Source organism: Helianthus annuus, chromosome 9, assembly GCF_002127325.2.
Source record: "Helianthus annuus cultivar XRQ/B chromosome 9, HanXRQr2.0-SUNRISE, whole genome shotgun sequence".
NCBI lineage: Eukaryota > Viridiplantae > Streptophyta > Magnoliopsida > Asterales > Asteraceae > Helianthus > Helianthus annuus.
The window spans coordinates 76,756,725-76,777,116 of record NC_035441.2 but is presented as its reverse complement, the minus strand read 5'-3'; positions in this window follow the sequence as shown (position 1 = coordinate 76,777,116).

Here is a 20,392-nt window from a genome sequence, read left to right as displayed (position 1 = left end):
ACTGCTAACGCTACTACGTGGGAAGATTTCAAGGATATGATCAAGGAAGAGTACTGTCACAGGGATGACATCCACAAACTCGAGGACGAGTACTATGAACTCAAGATGGTTGGGTCAGAGATTGAGACCTATACCAAGCTGTCTAACGACTATGCTGCTCTTTGTCCGAACATGTCCCGACCCATGTACCGACGAATCGAATTGTACATCAAGGGTTTACTCCCGGAAATCAGGAGCCATGTAACCTCGGCCAACCTCCCTACCATACAGCCTGTGGTTCGTCTTGCCCACAAACTCACCAACCAGGCTGTGGAGGAGGGCAGGTTGCCCAAAAGGATCAGTGCTGCGGAAGGAACTTCTAGTGATGGTAAACGAAAGTGGGATGGAAATCAGGGCAAGGATGCTAACTCTACTCAAGCTCCAGCGCAGCAAAGGAAAACTGACAACAACAAGGGCACTCAGCAACAGGGTGGCTACCGGGGAAGCTACCCTAAGTGCAACAAGTGTAACAGGCACCACAATGGGGTATGTAACAAGGGCCAGTGTCAGCGATGCCACAAGATGGGGCACGACGCCAAGGATTGTAGGAGTCAGTTCCCAGCAAGGCAGAATCAGCAACAACCTCAACAGCAACAGCAGCAGGGAAACAACCGGGCATGTTTTAAATGTGGGGCAACAGGGCACATGCGAAAGGATTGCCCTGAACTGAATCAGAATCGCAACAACAATCAGGGAGCTGGGAACAATGAGCAAAACAACAATGCTGGGAATGCAAGGGGAAGAGCTTTCGTGATTGGAGCTGGTGAAGCAAGGAACGATCCCAACGTCGTGGCGGGTAAGTTCCTACTTGATGATCGTTATGTTTCTGTGTTATTTGATTCCGGTGCCGATGCCAGTTATGTATCCCTTCGCATTAGTAAGAAACTTAAGCACCCGCCTGCGTTATTAAGTTCTAAGCACATCGTCGAGATAGCTAATGGTAAGAACATCGAGGCCACGCACATGATCCACGACTGCACTCTAGAATTGTCTGGCCACACGTTTAGTATCGATCTTTTCCCTGTCAAACTTGGAAGCTTCGATGTCGTCATAGGTATGGATTGGTTATCCAAACATCGTGCTGAGATCCTCTGTCAAGAGAAAGCGGTTCGTATTCCTCGCCGTTCTGGCCAACCCCTCATCGTTCAAGGCAACAAAGGTGGAGAAGTCACAGGCATTATCTCGCTTTTAAAAGCCCAGAAGTGTTTTAAAAAAAAAAAAAAAAAAGTGTTTACAGAAAGGGCACACCGCAATCCTAGCACTTGTCACCAATACTCACGAAAAGGAAAAGAGGATTGAAGATTTTCCTGTGGTACGCGATTATCCCAAGGTATTTCCTGAGGAACTACCTGGACTCCCTCCCCACCGTCAGGTCGAATTCCAAATCGAGCTAGCTCCCGGAGCAGCACCCATAGCTCGTGCACCGTACCGTTTAGCCCCTGCAGAACTGAAGGAACTCTCTACGCAACTACAGGAACTATTGGATAAAGGATTTATCCGTCCTAGTTCATCACCCTGGGGAGCACCAGTACTCTTTGTCAAGAAGAAGGATGGCACATTCCGAATGTGCATTGACTATCGTGAGCTGAACAAGGTTACCATCAAGAATCGTTACCCTCTCCCGCGCATCGACGACCTGTTCGATCAGCTGCAAGGATCGAGCTACTATTCTAAGATTGACCTGCGATCAGGCTATCATCAGCTGAGAGTTCGTAATGAAGATATTTCCAAGACTGCGTTTAGGACCCGCTATGGTCACTATGAATTTCTCGTTATGCCTTTCGGAATGACCAACGCACCTGCAGTGTTCATGGATCTTATGAACCGCGTATGTAAGCCTTACCTCGACAAATTCGTGATCGTGTTTATCGACGACATCCTGATTTATTCGAAAAGTCAAGAGGAGCATGAACAACACCTACGCCTTATTCTGGAACTCCTTCGCAACGAGCAGCTGTACGCCAAATTCTCTAAATGTGACTTCTGGCTTCGAGAAGTCCATTTCCTCGGCCATGTAGTTAACAAGAACGGAATTCATGTCGACCCAGCCAAGATCGAATCGATAAAGAACTGGCCTACGCCTAAGACTCCCACTGAGGTTCGCCAATTCTTGGGATTGGCAGGTTACTACCGCAGATTCATTCAGGGATTCTCAAAGATTGCACAACCCCTCACTACACTCACTCAGAAAGGCGTCGCCTACAAGTGGAATGAAGCACAGGAATCTGCTTTTCAGAGGCTTAAGGATAACCTCTGTAGCGCCCCTATTCTCTCGTTGCCTGAAGGCACTGACGACTTCGTAGTTTACTGCGATGCATCTATTCATGGGCTCGGTTGCGTGTTGATGCAACGCGAGAAAGTCATTGCTTACGCCTCACGACAACTCAAGACACATGAAAGGAACTACACAACGCATGATTTGGAACTGGGAGCAGTGGTTTTTGCTCTTAAGATATGGAGACATTACCTGTACGGTACCAAGTGCACTATTTACACCGATCACAGGAGCCTCGAGCATATCTTTAGGCAAAAGGAATTAAACATGAGACAACGTCGATGGGTCGAACTCTTGAATGACTACGAATGCGCCATCAAGTACCATCCGGGCAAGGCCAATGTCGTGGCAGACGCCCTCAGCCGAAAGGACACTACACCAAAGCGCGTGCGAGCATTTCAACTTACCATCCAGTCTAACCTCCCTAACCAGATCCGAAATGCTCAAGTGGAAGCATTAAAACCGGAAAACATCAGGGCTGAGTCTCTGCGAGGGTCGAGGCAGCGACTAGAACAGAAAGAAGATGGTGCCTACTATGTAACAGGGCGCATTTGGGTTCCACTCTATGGAGATTTACGTGAACTCGTGATGGACGAAGCCCACAAGTCCCGCTACTCAGTACATCCTGGTTCGGACAAGATGTACCACGACTTGAAGACTACATATTGGTGGCCTGGTATGAAGGCCCACATAGCAACTTACGTCAGCAAATGTTTGACTTGCGCAAGAGTCAAGACAGAATACCAGAAGCCAGCGGGTCTACTTCAACAACCAAAAATCCCGAAATGGAAATGGGAGCAAATTTCCATGGATTTTGTTACAGGGCTACCTAGGTCTCAACGCGGAAATGACACTATTTGGGTAATAGTAGATCGATTGACCAAGTCCGCGCACTTTCTGGCTATTAAGGAAACAGACAAGTTTTCTACTTTGGCGGAGATTTACTTAAAGGAGGTAGTTTCGAGGCACGGGGTGCCAACCTCAATTATTTCCGACCGAGACGCTCGATTTACTTCGGAATTGTGGCAAGCTATGCACAAATCTTTTGGCTCACGCTTGGACATGAGCACCGCATATCACCCGCAAACGGATGGACAGTCTGAACGAACCATCCAGACTCTAGAAGACATGCTTAGAGCATGTGTGATCGATTTCGGCAAGAACTGGGAGAAGCATCTACCGCTAGTAGAGTTCTCCTACAACAACAGCTACCACACTAGTATCCAGGCAGCACCTTTTGAGGCATTGTACGGTCGTAAATGCCGGTCACCTCTCTGCTGGGCAGAAATCGGTGATAGTCAAATCACGGGCCCAGAGATGGTGGTGGATACAACGGAAAAGATTGCCCAGATCAGACAACGCATGGCGGCAGCTCGTGACCGTCAGAAGAGCTACGCTGATAAGCGTAGGAAACCATTGGAATTCCAGGTCGGTGACCGGGTTCTACTTAAAGTCTCACCCTGGAAGGGTGTAGTCCGTTTTGGTAAACGGGGCAAGCTTAATCCGCGATATATCGGACCATTCGAAATTACCGAGAAGATCGGTAAGGTTGCTTACAGATTGAACCTACCTGAAGAGCTAAGTGCGGTACACAACGTTTTTCACGTATCCAATCTGAAGAAGTGTCTGTCAGATGAAACGCTCGTAATTCCTTTCAAGGAACTAACTATTGACGAACAGCTACACTTTACTGAGGAACCGATTGAGATCACTGATCGAGAGATCAAAACCCTCAAACGTAGCCAGATACCTCTTGTACGAGTCCGTTGGAACTCGTGACGTGGCCCAGAGTATACCTGGGAGCGGGAAGATCAGATGAAGCACAAGTATCCCTGGCTATTCCCTAACGAAACACCCAGCACTGGAGCTACAACCGAATTTCGGGACGAAATTCCAAACTAACGGGGGGATGATGTGACACCCCGTTGAAACGCTTTTACTTACACTAGCTTGACAGTGGCTGCCTTAACTTTCGGGACGAAAGTTCCTAAAACTTGGGGATAATGTGACACTTTGGATTTTCCCGGACAACCTTTCGATGTAACATGTGTGTACGTAAACTATTAAGTGAAAAATTATGAATTGCTGGTTATTATGTGTTGTGTGCATATATGTACATATAGATATATATATATATATATGTGTGAGTTATATACGAACCGAAACCTCAACCCGACTCGAGACCCGGAGTGGTCTCGAGTGAACAGTGAATTGGGCCGGTCAGGGCCAAAGCCCATCCTCAACCCACTCGGTATATGTAAGCCGGTCACACACACTCTCCAAACTTTCCCTCATTTTCACCAACACCCTCATCATTCTCTCATCACTCTCTCTCACTAAGAACCCTAAAAACCTAAGAACTCTAGCAACCAAAACCACCTCCTTTTCCCTCTTCCTCTCTCGGATCAAGTAGACAAACAACAAGAAGGATCGGCCGGATCAATCTTCACCCGAACACCCCCTTTCTTACACCTCAAGTTAGCCGGTTAGTGCTTTTTGGCTTGAATGTGATCTTCTTTACTTTGTGCTTAACTATGTTTGTTTAATGATTGTTTTGCCATGTTTTGTGTGAATAAAAATATGTGGAATGGATAACCGGTTAGCATGCTTTTGTTTCGAAATGATTGATAGTATATGGTTCATGGTTAAGAAATTAAAGGAGTAGTGTTGAACATGTTTTGATAAGTTAAGAACCAAAACCAAATGATTGTTGCTAATTGTGATGTTTTGGCCAAATATTGTTACATGTTTGATTATGATTGTCATCCGACTGTTAATAAAGGCTCGGTTAAGGATTTTATGCATAATTTAGAATAATTATTCATTGTGGTTATGAATGTGTTTGAATGTGGTTGATAAATGAAGAACACTTTGAAGGTTGCTTAAATATTTCAAATATGCTTTGTTTGATCTGTTTCGTGCACATTTTAGACAAGAAAACATGTTTAGTGGGTATAGTACACTGATTTCATGAAATTGCAATATCATTGGTTAGTACAGTTTGCAGGTTCTAGAAGGTCTTCTTGTGCACGTAATCACGGTTGCGAGTCGTAACCTTTGGTTGCGACTCGAGACCACATCAAGCTTTGTCGAGACCTCCCCGTTGCGAGTCGCAATCAACACGAGTTGAATCCGGTTGCGAGTCGTAACCACTGCTGCTAAGTCGGAACCGCTAGTTGCGAGTCGTAACCTCTGGTTGCGACTCGTAACCAAAACGTGATGAACCGAGACCTCGGTTGCGAGTCGTAATCTCGGTTGCGAGTCGCAACCACCCTTGTCTCGACTGGGCTACTTTGTTGTTTTGGGCTTTGACTGTTAGGGCTGACCCAATAACCCAACTGTTGTGTATTCGCATGTTATACGTGTTTGCTATATGTATTGCCATACGTGTTCGCTATGTGTTTACTTGTACCCGACTTGACCCATATCTGGTAACCATGTTAGGACGTGGTGACCAACATACTTGACCGGGTAAAATAATCTACCGAGCAACCCAAGGTGAGTTCACAACTTAAAAGCATGCGTCCCGGTGGTTTGGGACACGAGACTGAAACAACCCTATCCCCTTGTAAAGGGGATACCATTTACATTCCTTCCCTAGTTATTGGGAACAAACTTACTTTTCCTTCCCTTGTCATTGGGAAACCTTTTAGTTAATTACTGTTTATACGGAATGCAACCAAACGGCACTAAACGCAACTCTATCACTCAAGTCCCTACTACATAATACCGATTAGTCGCCGGGGCCAGGCGAACGGGTTATTAGTTGATAGCGCTATTTAGGTTTTACCAACCTCACACCGTGCCCTGGTTTGGGATCGGTCGTGAACTAATGTACTCAGGCATCCGTCAATGATGATAGAACATTGACATCGGGGCATCCTGCGGAAACGCAAACGGTTACCTAGTGTTCGGTATTGGAAAAACAGTTTAGTCGCTAACTTTTGGGGTAGCTCCCCATGGCATGTATAAACGGATAAATTAACTGGTGAAACAAGTTTTTGGTAATTAAAACTGGACAACTAGTGAACTCACTCAGCATTATTGTTGACCCCTTACTGCATGCTTTGCAGGTAACCAGTGACGAAGGAGCTGGCTGCTTGGGTACGAGTAGTGACTGTCCACCCTTGTGTTGGGTGTTACCTTATTTTGAACTATGAACCTTGTTTAAACTATTTGATTATGCTTCCGCTACTTATTACTGTTTGAACTTGAAACCTTAAACTCTGAACTTGATATTTGCTAATCTTATGGTTAGTAAGTATTACTTATTATTAACAACTTAATTATTCAGTATAATTGGTGGCTGGATCCTGGTCAGTCACGCCCTCAAAGCGGGTGTTATCCGCAGGTGGATTTTGGGGGTGTGACAGTATCGGACCAGTCACTCTTACCTGGGAACTCTTGGGGTGAGTGTCCACTTATAGGCGAGCATGTCTTCGCGATACATTATGAGGACCTATTTACTTTGATTCAGCTTTTGTGTGTCGTTTGTTTGCTTCGTAGTTCGAACAAATGACCATCACCCATGACTTTTTGGTCGGTAATTGAAATATCCAATTCTTACCCAGTGCCATTTCACTTGTTTTCTCTCATGTTTCCTTCTTCTCTTTAGACGATGCCTCCTCGACGAGAAGCACAGCCTCAAACTAATGAAGAAGTCGCAGCCCTTTTCGCTCAGCAAATGGCTGCTGTGCTTCCGGACCTAGTAACCGAGATCCATCAGATATACAACAACAACAATGCTCCATGTAATTTCAAGACCTTCAACTCTGCTAAACCTTTGAAGTTTCCTGGATCTCAAGGAGCAACCGCGCTCCTGCAATGGTTTGAAAGTTTGGAGAGCACATTCAGGCATGTGCAATGTCCGAATGAGCGTAAGGTTGAGTTTGCATCCAGTGTGTTTGAGAAGCGTGCTCTTACTTGGTGGAACGGTGTGATGCGTGATAGGGGTGCTGATGTGGCCCTAGCTCAAACTTGGGAAGAGCTTCGAGCTCTAATGATGAAGGAGTTCTATCCTCGTCATGAGTTTAGAGCGTTGGAAAGAGAATTCGACGATTTGAAGCAAGACAGTGGTGAACATCGAGCCTATACCGACCGTTATGAGGAGCTGAGCCTGTTATGTCCTGCTATGGTTACGCCTGTGGAGAAGGCGATTGAAAAGTACATCGATGGTCTTCCTGACTTAGTTCAGGATATCGTTACTGGCAGCAACCCTACTACCGTCAGATAGGCCATAGAACTGTCTGCCACCCTGACTGAATCCCATATCAGGAAGGGTAAGCTTTCTCGAATGGGCAACCCAAGACCATCTGACAAGACTGCTCAAGATGAACCAAAGGAAAAACAGGCCGAGACACCCAAGAAGAAGAAGTGCAAGGCTTCTCAAAAATTTTGCCATAACTGCTCAAGACAATCAGGTTGCACCAAACCAGCCAGCCCAACCTTGCAAAAGGCAAAATTATGTTGGTACCGCACCTTTGTGCAACAAATGCAACCGTCATCATCTGGGGTAAGTGCAATGTCACAAATGTACCCACTGTGGGTGATTGGGACATTTGGTCGATACCTGTCGTTATGCAAACCAAGCTACTGCAAATCCTGCTGCTATCCAAGCACGGTTCCCACCTGGGTCATGTTATAACTGTGGTGATCTTACTCACTACAGAAACAATTGCCCAAGACTCGTCAACTCAAATCCGGCGCGTGGACGAGTGTTTAACATCAATGACGCAAACGCGGGCAATGATGCAGCAGTGAACAATTAGTCTTTTGAAATTCCTTGGTCGTTATCTTTTGATGTTTGAATCGACTCAGTTGTTATATAAATAAAATTTGTTGTTTCAATTTTTATTTTGCGAAACTGATACGATTGTGTGAATGTTTGATGCAACCTTATGATGCCGACACCAAGACAAACTACTCGTGTGGTTCTGTCATTTTTATGATCACTTGTGATCTCCCCAAAAATCTTAAATAATCGTTTCTTTTTAAGAAACAAAGATGAATTCTATTAAGATCTTCCTATCTACATAGTTAGATTCTTGAAGATGTTTAAAGTGCCAAAAGGAATTCACGGATTGGATTCCTGGTGTGCTTTGAATACTAGTGTGCTTAATTAAACAAGAAAATTAACAAATAAAGATCAAGTTAAACAATTATGTGATTATATGTGCTTATGTGATTTCTTTTATGCCTTGTGTTTTTGTGTAATCTGAATTTTCAATATCCAAATCCTCGTAGAATCTTCCATATATTCGTATAAGGGATTCAAAGAAGGATATATGAAGGTACTATCTTAAATCCTTAATGGACTTCTACGTTGAAGTTATGTCCCTTGGGTTATGAAGTACTATTCTATAATTGGACCCCTTGAGTAGTCTAGTTAAACAGATTGATTTAAAAATCTGGTTAGGAATATCATGTGATGATATAATTGAAAAGATCCCTTAAATGGTCTATTTAAGGAGATCGTACGACGGTCTAGTTAAGAAGATCATGTGTTGATCTAGTTTAAAAGATCGTTCGTTGATCTAGTTAAAAAGATCCTTTGGTGGTCTAGTCAAGTCGCTTCATGATTATTCAATTGATTTTTACCCTACGCATTATTAAATGAACTGTGCGGACTGTGCAAGGAATTACGTAATTATGGATGCATATATAATTATGGAATTCAGTGCACAGAAACCATAACGATGCGGGAACAATGTAGAAAGAGCAAGGTGGATACGCCGCTGGTACTTCCTATATATAAGTGTTCCTTATTACATTGCGAACGTAGCGTTATTTAAGTTACTAGAAGTCCTGGACCTTGACCAATGTTATTTCACTCTCCAATTCTGATTTCGAGCACACACAAGTTTCCTATGATAAGTCTTCATGAGAAACGTTCTTCTGTCCGTAGTTCGAAACTCCATGTTTTGTTACTACAAGGACTTCACTTTGACGGTTGACAATTTCGCTAAGAATCAAAACATGGCCCAGAGTTTTACTTAGGGTTCGAGGGATTCATTCGAAAGCGAAACCATCAAAGTTGTCTTCACAAGTTTCCCCTAAAATTAAATTTCGGGACGAAATTTCCTAAAGTAGGGGAGACTGTGACACCTGTGTCACTTCAATCATCAAACAAATACCAAAACAATGAAATATTGTATTTCATACTTGGGATTTGTATAAATATGTGTTTCGTTTGCACATATCAATTCTTGTTCGATTTCGAGCTTTAAATCGCTTTCTGGAAGGTTATACGTGATCTGATGTGTAAATATAACCAATTTAATGCAACAAACACTCCAGAACAGTAACATAGGCTTAACATACCTTAAATAACCTTTACCTAACTTAGAAATAAGTTTTGGAGGGTTTGGTATGCCGAAATCAAGTTTATTCGCTTACAGGGGCTAATTCCGACAAACTGCGAAAGTATGCCGATTCGTACTATAACGAACATTCCGGAACTTGATCATAAGTTAAATATGCCCTAAATATCCTATACATAGCTTAGAAATAGGCTTTGAGGTGTTTTTTTTTTTTTGGGTAAAGGGTTACCCCGGTGAATTTTATAAACGAAATAAGCACAAAATGTGCAACTGAAGTGTTACACACCGAAACCTTGGCATACCAAGGTAAATACAAAACAGCCAAACAAACAAAAACACAACCCAAAGGAAAACAACCAACCAACTAAACAACCCAGCTCAACAGAGCAACAAAAACACAAAGAAGACTCTACACATCAGCCTGGATCGATGACCATGTTCCCACTCGGGATCTGCCATTTCTCTAACAATCTTCGAGTACTCGGATGCCACTTGAACTTGAAGGACAAGAGCCGCAGTCTAACCGTTCGAATGATCTCGCGAGCAATCACCATCTCCGTACGGTGACTTCTAGAGAAGAGCCTATTATTTCTTTCCTGCCAAACAAAATAAGAAGCAGCTGACAATACCAATCGGCTGATAATATTCTCGGGAACCTGCATGTTCGAGTTCTGATTCATCCAAGACAAAATTTCGGCCCAAGAACCGTTAACACTATTCATATTCGTCCATGTCTTAACGTTATTCCAAACCTGTAAAGCAAACGAGCATTCAAAGAATAGATGATCCCTTGAATCTCTATCATGGTAACACAACGGACAACACATGAGGTTTAAATTCATGGCACTACCAGCTTCCCAAACGGATAATCTATCCTGCGTCTTCAGTTTATTCCGAATAACAAGCCACAGATGGAACGAGTGCCTAGGGATACAATGTTTGAACCAAACCATATTAACCCATGACACTAAGCTTTCACGCTGTCGAATATTGTTCCAAACCTCCCAAGAAGAAAAATGACAAGAATTGCCATCAAGATCCTTCCAAACCAGCCGGTCCTGCCTATCAAGAAAAGTTGGAACCTGAATATTGATTAGAACAGGAAATAAATCATACCACGCTGTCGGCCATTTCCATTCACCATTGGCCGAAACCAAGTCAGCAACCGAGGAATGAAGATGAAAACCTGCATTAGAAATGCGTCTCGGGCTGATAAAACGGCTCAAGGGACACTGATTACACCACATGTCATTCCATATGTTTGTTTGCGACCCATTGCCAATAGACGTCCATAGGTGAGGGCGGATTAAGCTACGGATTGCAAGTAGCTTCCTCCATCCCCAAGTCATACAACCCCGGCCCGGGACCTCCCAGAGACTCCTACCTTTCAGCTTATACATATGGATCCATTGAACCCAAAGAGAATTCCTGTTAGTAAGAATACTCCAAACATGCGTAGAAAGGAGGGCCTTGTTAACATCAGAAATACTTCTAACACCCAATCCCCCCTCGTACTTGGGAAGACAAACAACCTTCCAAGCCACTTTAGCCTTAACAGACTGATGGGTAGATCCAGACCAAAGAAAAGCACGCATACACCGCTCAAGATCAGTCACAATTTTAACTGGCAACATAAACACGGTCGCCCAATAAATGTGCATAGCTGAGAGGACTGAGTTCACCAACTGAAGTCTACCCGCAAAAGATAGAGATCTCGTCATCCAATTGTCAATCTTCTTCTCCATTTTATCAACTAAAGTTTTGCAGTCTTTATAAGCAAGCTTTGTTGAAATTAACGGCACACCCAAATAACGAACCGGAAGAGAACCCTCTTGGAAAGGCATAATATGGAGAATTTCCTGTTTAATAGGCCGAGGAACATTGCCAAAATAAACGGTACTTTTCGGCAAACTTGGAACCAAACCCGAGACATTTGTAAACATCTGAAGAGTGTCCCTTAGAATTTTAACCGAAGCCGCATCCCCATTAGCGAATAAAAACAGATCATCGGCAAACAACACGCTAATTATCTTCTGTTTTTTGCAAAAACGATGGAACCGAAACGCGTTACTAGAATAGGCTGCCTTCTTAAGTAACAACGTGAGAACCTCCATGACAAGAGTAAAAAGATAAGGGGATATAGGATCACCCTGCCTGAGCCCTCGTTTACCCTTGAAATACCCGTATAGATTCCCGTTAATGCTCAGCGAATAAGAGACACTCGTAACACAAGTCATGATCCATTTAACCATTCTTTGGTGGAAACCGAAAGCATGTAAAATATCCTCAAGAAAAGACCAGCTCACCGTATCATAGGCCTTTTGAATATCAATTTTAAAAGCACATCTGGGCGGGCCTACATTTAAGTGATAATTGTGCATAAGCTCTTGGGTAAGAAGAATATCTTACGTTCTTGATCAATAGGGACTAAAAGCGTCAAAAAGTGCATAAGTTTGCATTTTCGCGCATATCTTACGTTCTGAATATATCCGGACATCCAAAAATTTATGTAAGCATTAAAATATTTTATTTTAGTGTTTGGCATGATTAAATTCCATTCGTCGAGTAATTTGGATCGTAATTTGCATCCGTTCGTGTTTCGTCGTAATTAACCGAACAACGCAACTGTACGGTCAAACGAACCAACATCCGAGATGTTTTGGAGCATATTTTAAGTTCCCTATACTTTAACTTCATTTTTGAGCCTTGAAATGAGGTTAACGGGGCTTAAACGTGCCAAAAATGCATCAAAATGCATGTTTTTCAAGTGCAGGGACCTGTTTTGACATTTCTGCCAAAGTTTGCTAGGCCTGGGGCGTAAGCCTTGATCAATTCTTACGCGGCCAGTGAGAGCCCATCAGACAGAAACTTTATTTTCAGCATTTTGGTCATATTTCAGGGGTTTTAATGCAAAATTCTCAATACCTTGGGCTGAAAATTGATGGTTTTTAGCATCCCATTGTATTCTAATACCTTGGGCCCAAGTGTAAGGCCAAGATTCAAGCCCGTTTTTCGATGAACGATCCTAATGGTTCTTGGTTTTCTATAAATACCCACCTCCACTCATTCCATTCTTCACACCTTGATCTGATTTGTTCTCTAAGTTGGGGTTCTAACACTCCATACCTGAGAGTAATTGGATCAAACTTCCATTCTTGGACCTCTTGTAAGTATTCTTTCGTTCTTTTTCGCGTTTTTAGCATGAAAGTCAAACAAGTGTTTGACTTTCAGCTTTCACCAGTTTATGGTCAACAAGAAGTTCGTTGAACTTCGCAACGTGAGCATAATCACGATGGTTATAGTCCCTTGTGACTATACCTACTTATTACCATGTTGATTAGGCGTAGTGACGAGTCGTAGTTTTGGCCAAAATGCGTATTCATGCGTATTTTGTAACCAAACTATTCTTGGGTATCAAAACCGTTTGTTTTGATATCAAACATGTTTTCTAACTTCGTTAAACATGTTTTAACATGTTTAGCTCGTCACTTTAGGTTTAGTGCTTATGTAGAGTCGTAAGTCAAGCGGTCTAAACAACCACTTAGACTTTCAAACCCGACCCGTTTGGTCGATCATTAGGATCCGACCAAACACATTAGGTGACCATAGTTGCATAGGGAATAACCTTCCGAGGTTATACCTTATGGTCACTTCGTTTAGTTAGTTGTATGATAGGTAGTTTATATGCCTTAGGTAAATGACCAAAATGCCCTTTTTATGCATTATTGATATTTAAGCATATGTAACCCAAACTTTTGTCACTTAACTAATTATGCAACATAATTAAACATGATAAGGCATATAATACTTGTCATAGGACTAGTTGGGTAAAGGGTTACCCCGGTGATTCTATTGAAACAATCCCAAATAAGTACAAGTAGTGAGGATGAGTTCCACACTAGTTCATATACAGGACATGCCCCATATATGTAAGCCAAGCAAAAACAAAAACCACAAAACCTATGACACCACATAACCTAGCCTACTACACATCATGGAAAAAATATCTAGTAGGCAAGACAAAACAAACAGAACTAAAGATCATCCTCCATCATCAAAAATGAAACTGCCACAGACCAGCAGCCCCTTGACACGAACCAACAACACTCTATCCATTGGAGAACTTCGTGGACGAGGTGCTTGCCCCTGCCTTCGATAAACCGGAAGTCATAAATTCATTTTTCTCATTATAGCTTCCAATAACCTCCTAATCATCCGAGTCCTACTGGTCATGTTGAACTTCACCAGTTTTACCCACATTCTTATCCTTATCCGACAATACATCAAAAGGATTGTGCGTTTTGACACTAGAAGGCGGACCTAAGGTAGACGCCCCACCATGAGGCTTAGATCCAATCGGCCGATATTCGAATTTCTGCTTCTGCTTATTAACAGGAAACCCTGCTTTCCTAGCCGCTTTTTTGCGATCCACATCCATAAAACCCTCTTTGTCCACAACTGGAGTCTTGACCGGACCACGCGGTTGTTTCCCACCATTTTGATTCTGAGGTTTAGGCACTTCCTTAGGGCACTTCCTAGGCTGATTCGGGCAGGACTCATCAGCATGTCCGAAGACCTTACAGTGGGCACATCTATAAGGACTCCATTCATATTCCACAACCATCTTTACTTTGATGAAACCTTCACCTTCTAGCTCAGGCACCGCTATAACTATTTCCTCTTTAAAGTCATTCTCAGCTGAAACTTCTATCAAAGCTCTTGCATAGCTAATCCTTCCCCAAGCATCCGTACACATAGTGTTTGTGTACGAATCCAACAATTTCGGCTCACCAATAGCCGTAGCAATCATACTCAACCCATCTTCCGTATAGGCAGCTATTGGAACATCATGGATTTTGACCCAAATTTATATCTTTTTGACATCCTTCTTCTCTAGTCTTGCAGTAGGCGACCAAACACTAAGGAAGAGAGGTTGAGAACGAATAATCCAAGGTCCTTCTTTAAGAACATTCAGCATACCGTCTTTGTTCGCAAATTTAATAAAGAAAAACCCGTTTGCATTCATCATAGACTTTTGCAAACCAAACTTCTTCCAGTTGTTTCTCGCAAAGTACTCTACAACCGGATAAGCCACCCGATCCCCCAAAAAATACCCATACAATGTATTTGCTAACCTGTCTTGAACTAGTTTAACAGATTCCCGGGGGAGGACCACGTCACAACCATCTTGCACCACCGGACTCGCAAGAGTTCTGAAGTTTACTTTCTTGGTCTTGACTACATTAGCAAAGGAAATAGGATCTGTACTTCCGGACAAATTTTCCACACCCTGATCGGCGACCGACTTCATTTTCTCCAAACCTGCACATGGCGTGTATCCCATACCCGGAGAATCCCAGAAATTCGCATCCAGATTTCCTAGTCGGGTAGGAGCCGAATTCTTGGAATTCTCTTCAATGTTTGAACTTTTAGTCTCATACAATGGGATTCCACGTCTCGGCTTTAGGGTATTCCCATCCACATCTATTACCCGATTCGCCAAATCCTGAAACGAAACAGTAGGCTTGCCATGACAACCTTGTGGATTGCCATCAGATTTTGCATCCATTCGGTAATGACAACTCTCCTTAACCCTAACGAAATAAGCAACAGTAAGCAGCACACGAGCAAAGTCGGCCAGACAACCCAAATGAACGAAGACAGAATCAAAACCCTAAACTAGCTGAAACCCTAACCCATGAATCTTACAAATCAGAAAGAAATACCAATAAATCAAAGTCGATTTACCAACAATGCAATCCAATATGCTCGAAAACAGAAGTTGAAGGCTGTGACAACTCAAATTTCCAAGATTTCTATTTCGCATTTATTGCACGTTCTTGTATTATTTAGTTGATTGATTTCACAATTAGTTGCTATGGAATTGTGTATGTTTTGATACGATGAAGTATGTTGCGTGATTTTGCATGGGTGTTTGTTAATTGTGATAGACTTGTCAAATATGTGATCTTGGTGGTGAAACTGTAAAATTGATTGAGATGGTGTGCATGAGTAAAATATAATACTTAGGGATGTAAATGGTAATTAGTGAAATCCTAGATACTTAACCCTAATCTAAACTTCACTAATCACTTTTCACAAGAATTCAAGCACGTACTCTCATTTCTTTGGCTCCCTAGCAATCATCACCATCATCATTGGCACTAGATAATCATCACACTTGATTCCTCTTCCTCTAGAATCGTTCAAGGTAATTGTTTAATCATTGTTCATGATTAATTGTTGATTGATTTCTTGATTTTGTGTTCATAGAAAACCCTAATTGCTCATGTGATATTCTGTGATTTAAATTCTGGATATTTGAGATTACGACGATGATTAGATGCATGCTTGATAGGTTATTATTGTGATGATTGTTGTGGTTTAACATCGATTGAATAATCTTGTTATCTGCCGTCATATGATTAGATTTAGGGTTTGCTTGAATGATATACGTAACTGCTTTGATCTTAATGAACGAATGATTGAAATGTTCTCAGAGTGTTGTGAATGAATATGTTATCATGTCCGAGGTTAATATTATGTTGTGATAGTTTGAGTTTATAATGAAAACATGTGACCGAGTTTTAGAAATATCACTTAATCCGAATTACATAAACAACACCCTTAGCCCGAGTTTAATGAAATGTCTATGGTCCGAGTTTAATTGGGCCGAGTTTAATGAAATGTCCATTGCCCGAGTTTGATAAAAATACTTGGTCCGAGTTTAATGGTATGATAGTGGACCGAGTTTAATGTTACTTGGTTGGTCCGAGTTTAAACACACTAGCATGTCCGAGTTTAATCTAGTGACATTGGGCCCGAGTTTATTATAAGGTTATATGGTCCGAATATAATGAAAGTATTATGGTCCGACTTTAATGTTTATCCCATTGGTCCGAGTTTAATCCTTTTCTATACTTGACCGAGTTTAATGAATGTATATTGGACCGAGTTTAAAACATGAGCAACCATGTCCGAATTTATATGTTGATTATATGTCTGAGGTTGTATGATGATTACATGTACCATCCGAGTTTTGAACAGGGGAGGCCCCCCCCCATACTTGCCTGAGTTTTTGAGAGGTGCATGATCCTGTAAATGTTCATATGAATTACGTGAATTGTATGAATGGGTTAACTGTTACGTGATACATGATAGATACATGATATTGGCTATCAAGCACTATGTGATATTAGATTACTAGCGTATCATTTCGAACATGAACTGATTTGTTATACGTGCATACAATAGGACTTGATTAATTACTTGTGAGTGCATAACCTAGCATACCGAGCAAACCAAGGTGAGTTCACACTCCTACTAAGGCATGGGATTCCCGGGTCGTGGGAATGGGATAAAGGTTAATATTGACTAAGAACGTATATATGCTTTTCCTAGACTATCACCTACCATGGTCCTCGGATGTCAGGACGGTTCCGTAGGTTAGGATAACACCTACGTGGTCATATGCCAATTACTGCCTCGGATGTCAGGCACGCACGTTAAACCTACGTGTACGCATTACTTACTTCTATCCTCGGTTGTGAAGGATACGTGCGTAAAACCTACGCACACCCCATACGCGCTACTGTTCTCGGATGAAGAACAGGGATGATACGAGTAGTTGATACGAATAGTCTAGTGGTCACATAACATGGGAAGCCCCCACCTGTATAACTTACTATTGGCCCATTAGAGCCACCCGTTACTTACTGTTACGCACTTACTTACTGTGAACTCGCTCAACTAGTTTGTTGATCATTCTGTTACATGCCTTGCAGATCGTTAGGTACTTGGAGCTTGCACTGGAGAAGCGGGTCGTTGTGGACAAGGATCGTGGTTTCTACGTTGAACTATTATGACATTTAAAACTATTAACTATTGTTGGATTATTTACTATGCTTCCGCTACACTTTGAAACTATGGTTATGTTTTGAACACCTATCGTATTGGATGGATGGTTTACATTTATTTTATTTAATATTAATTACATGTTCAATATGATTGGTGGCTTGATCCTGGTCAGTCACGCTCCCAAGCGGTGATACTCCGCAGGTGGATTTTGGGGGTGTGACAGATTGGTATCAGAGCCATTGGTTATAGAGAACTTGGTTTTAATATGGGGAAAACGTTTTTATTAAAACCAGACTATAACCAGAACAGTACTCTCAACGATCCACAACGACGCTTCGCTCCACGTGCAAGACTCAACTTCCTAGGTAATAAGGTTTATGTTTATTGCCTGCTTGCTAGAACTGCATAGAACTTTGCTCGTAGTATGCTTACATTACTTTGCTCACTACTTGTTATTGCTTGAGAACACTTACGTGCTTACACTCTTCTGTCATCGCACTATTCGCGAACTTTTCTCACTTATGTTGCCTTTGATGTGAAGATCAATGGCCGCACGAATTAACATGACTCAAGCCCAGCTAGAGGCTCTCATTGCTGCGGCAGTTGTAGCCGCTCAAGCAGGTAGTATATCCTGCAGTATAGACTCATACTAGGGTCTTTAGATCCTACATTAACGCTCGTATTTAACTTTGCCCTATTCGTACACAATAGGTCAACCCGCTCAGCAACAACCTGTGTGCACCTTCAAGAATTTCATGGATTGTCGTCCTAACACGTTCAGTGGCACGGAGGGAGCAGTTGGACTCCTCCACTGGTTTGAAAAGCTCGAGTCAGTTTTCGAGATGTGTGAATGCCCTGAGGCTCGCAGGGTGAAGTTCGCCACTGGCACACTTGAAGGGATTGCGCTCACTTGGTGGAACGCACAAGTGCAGATCTTAGGGTTGGCAGCTGCTAACGCCACACCCTGGAATGATTTCAAAGAACTGATTAAGAGGGAATACTGCACTAGAGAAGACATTCACAAGTTGGAAGACGAGTTGTATAACCTGAAAATGGTTGGTTCGGAAATTGAAGCTTACACCAAGAGATCAAATGAGTTGGCTGTGTTATGTCCAACTATGGTGGACCCTCCATACAAGCGTATTGAGTTGTATCTCAAAGGTTTGGCACCAGAAATACAGAGCCACGTTACCTCGGCTAACCTCGACAACATCCAGGAAATCCAGCGTCTCGCTCATCGCATCACCGATCAGGCAGTGGATCAGAATAAACTGCCTAAGCGCGTCAGCGCTACTGCTACAGTCACTCCTTCAGCTACTCCCGTTACCCTCAGTGACAACAAGAGGAAATGGGAGGGGGATTCAAGCAAAGCATCAGTTTCGGTTCAGTCCCAGAATCAGCAGCGAAAGACTGGCAACTATCAAAGCCCTAACCAGCAGTCGTCAGGTAGCCACAGGCAGGGTGGATATCGCGAAAACCTTCCAAAGTGTAACAACTGCAACAGGCACCACAGCGGCCAGTGTAACAGGGGCCGTTGTCAAAGATGCCTCAAGATGGGTCACGAGGCCAAAGACTGTAGAAGCCCTCGTCCTGCGAATCAGAATCAGTAGCAGCCACCGGCACAGCAGAATCAGCAACAGGGCAACAAGGGGTGCTATAATTGTGGTGCTGAAGGTCACATCAAGAGACACTGCCCTCAGCTAAACAGGAACCAGAACAACAACAACAACAATCAGGGCAACGGGAACAATAACAACAATAACGGGGGAAACAACAACAACAATGGCAACGAAGCTCGGGGTCGTGCTTTTGTGCTAGGTCGGGGTGACGCAGTGAATGATCCCAATGTGGTTATGGGTAAGTTTCTTCTCGACGATATTTATGTTACTGTCTTATTTGATTCGGGTGCTGATACAAGCTATATGTCATTGAAAATGAGTAAATTATTAAAACGTACACCAACACCCCTAGACACCAAACACGTCGTAGAACTAGCCAATGGTAAAAGTGTAGAAGCCGCACAGGTAGTCAAGGGTTGTAGTATTGTTCTAGCGGGTCAGACTTTCTCGATTGATCTCATACCCATAGTTTTGGGTAGTTTCGACGTCGTCATCGGTATGGATTGGTTATCCCAACATCACGCGGAGATCTTATGCAAAGAAAAAGTTATTCGTATTCCTCGCTCCAGTCAAGAACCCCTCGAAGTACAAGGTGACAAGAGTGGTGCTGTGGTTGGCATCATCTCTTTCTTAAAGGCGCAGAAATGTTTACGAAAGGGACATATTGCCATTCTGGCACTTGTCACTGACGCATCAGCAAAGGTAAAGAAGCTGGAGGATATACCAGTTGTGCGTGATTTTCCTCAAGTGTTTCCTGAAGATTTACCCGGTTTACCGCCTCATCGTCAAGTCGAGTTTCAGATTGAGTTAGCTCCTGGAGCAGCACCAATAGCCCGCGCACCGTATCGTTTAGCTCCAACCGAACTGGAAGAACTGTCGAAGCAGCTACAAGAGCTCTTGGAAAAGGGCTTTATTCGTCCAAGCTCTTCGCCTTGGGGAGCTCCAGTGTTATTTGTGAAGAAGAAAGACGGTACGTTCAGAATGTGCATCGACTACCGCGAACTTAATAAGGTGACGGTGAAGAACCGTTATCCCCTTCCGCGCATAGATGACTTATTCGACCAGTTGCAAGGGTCGTGTTATTACTCCAAGATAGACTTGAGGTCAGGTTATCATCAGCTGAGAGTCCGGGATGAGGACGTCTCCAAAACCGCTTTCAGAACTCGCTACGGTCATTACGAGTTTCTGGTCATGCCATTCGGGCTTACGAACGCGCCTGCAGTCTTCATGGATCTTATGAACAGGGTGTGCAAACCTTATCTTGACAAGTTCGTTATTGTCTT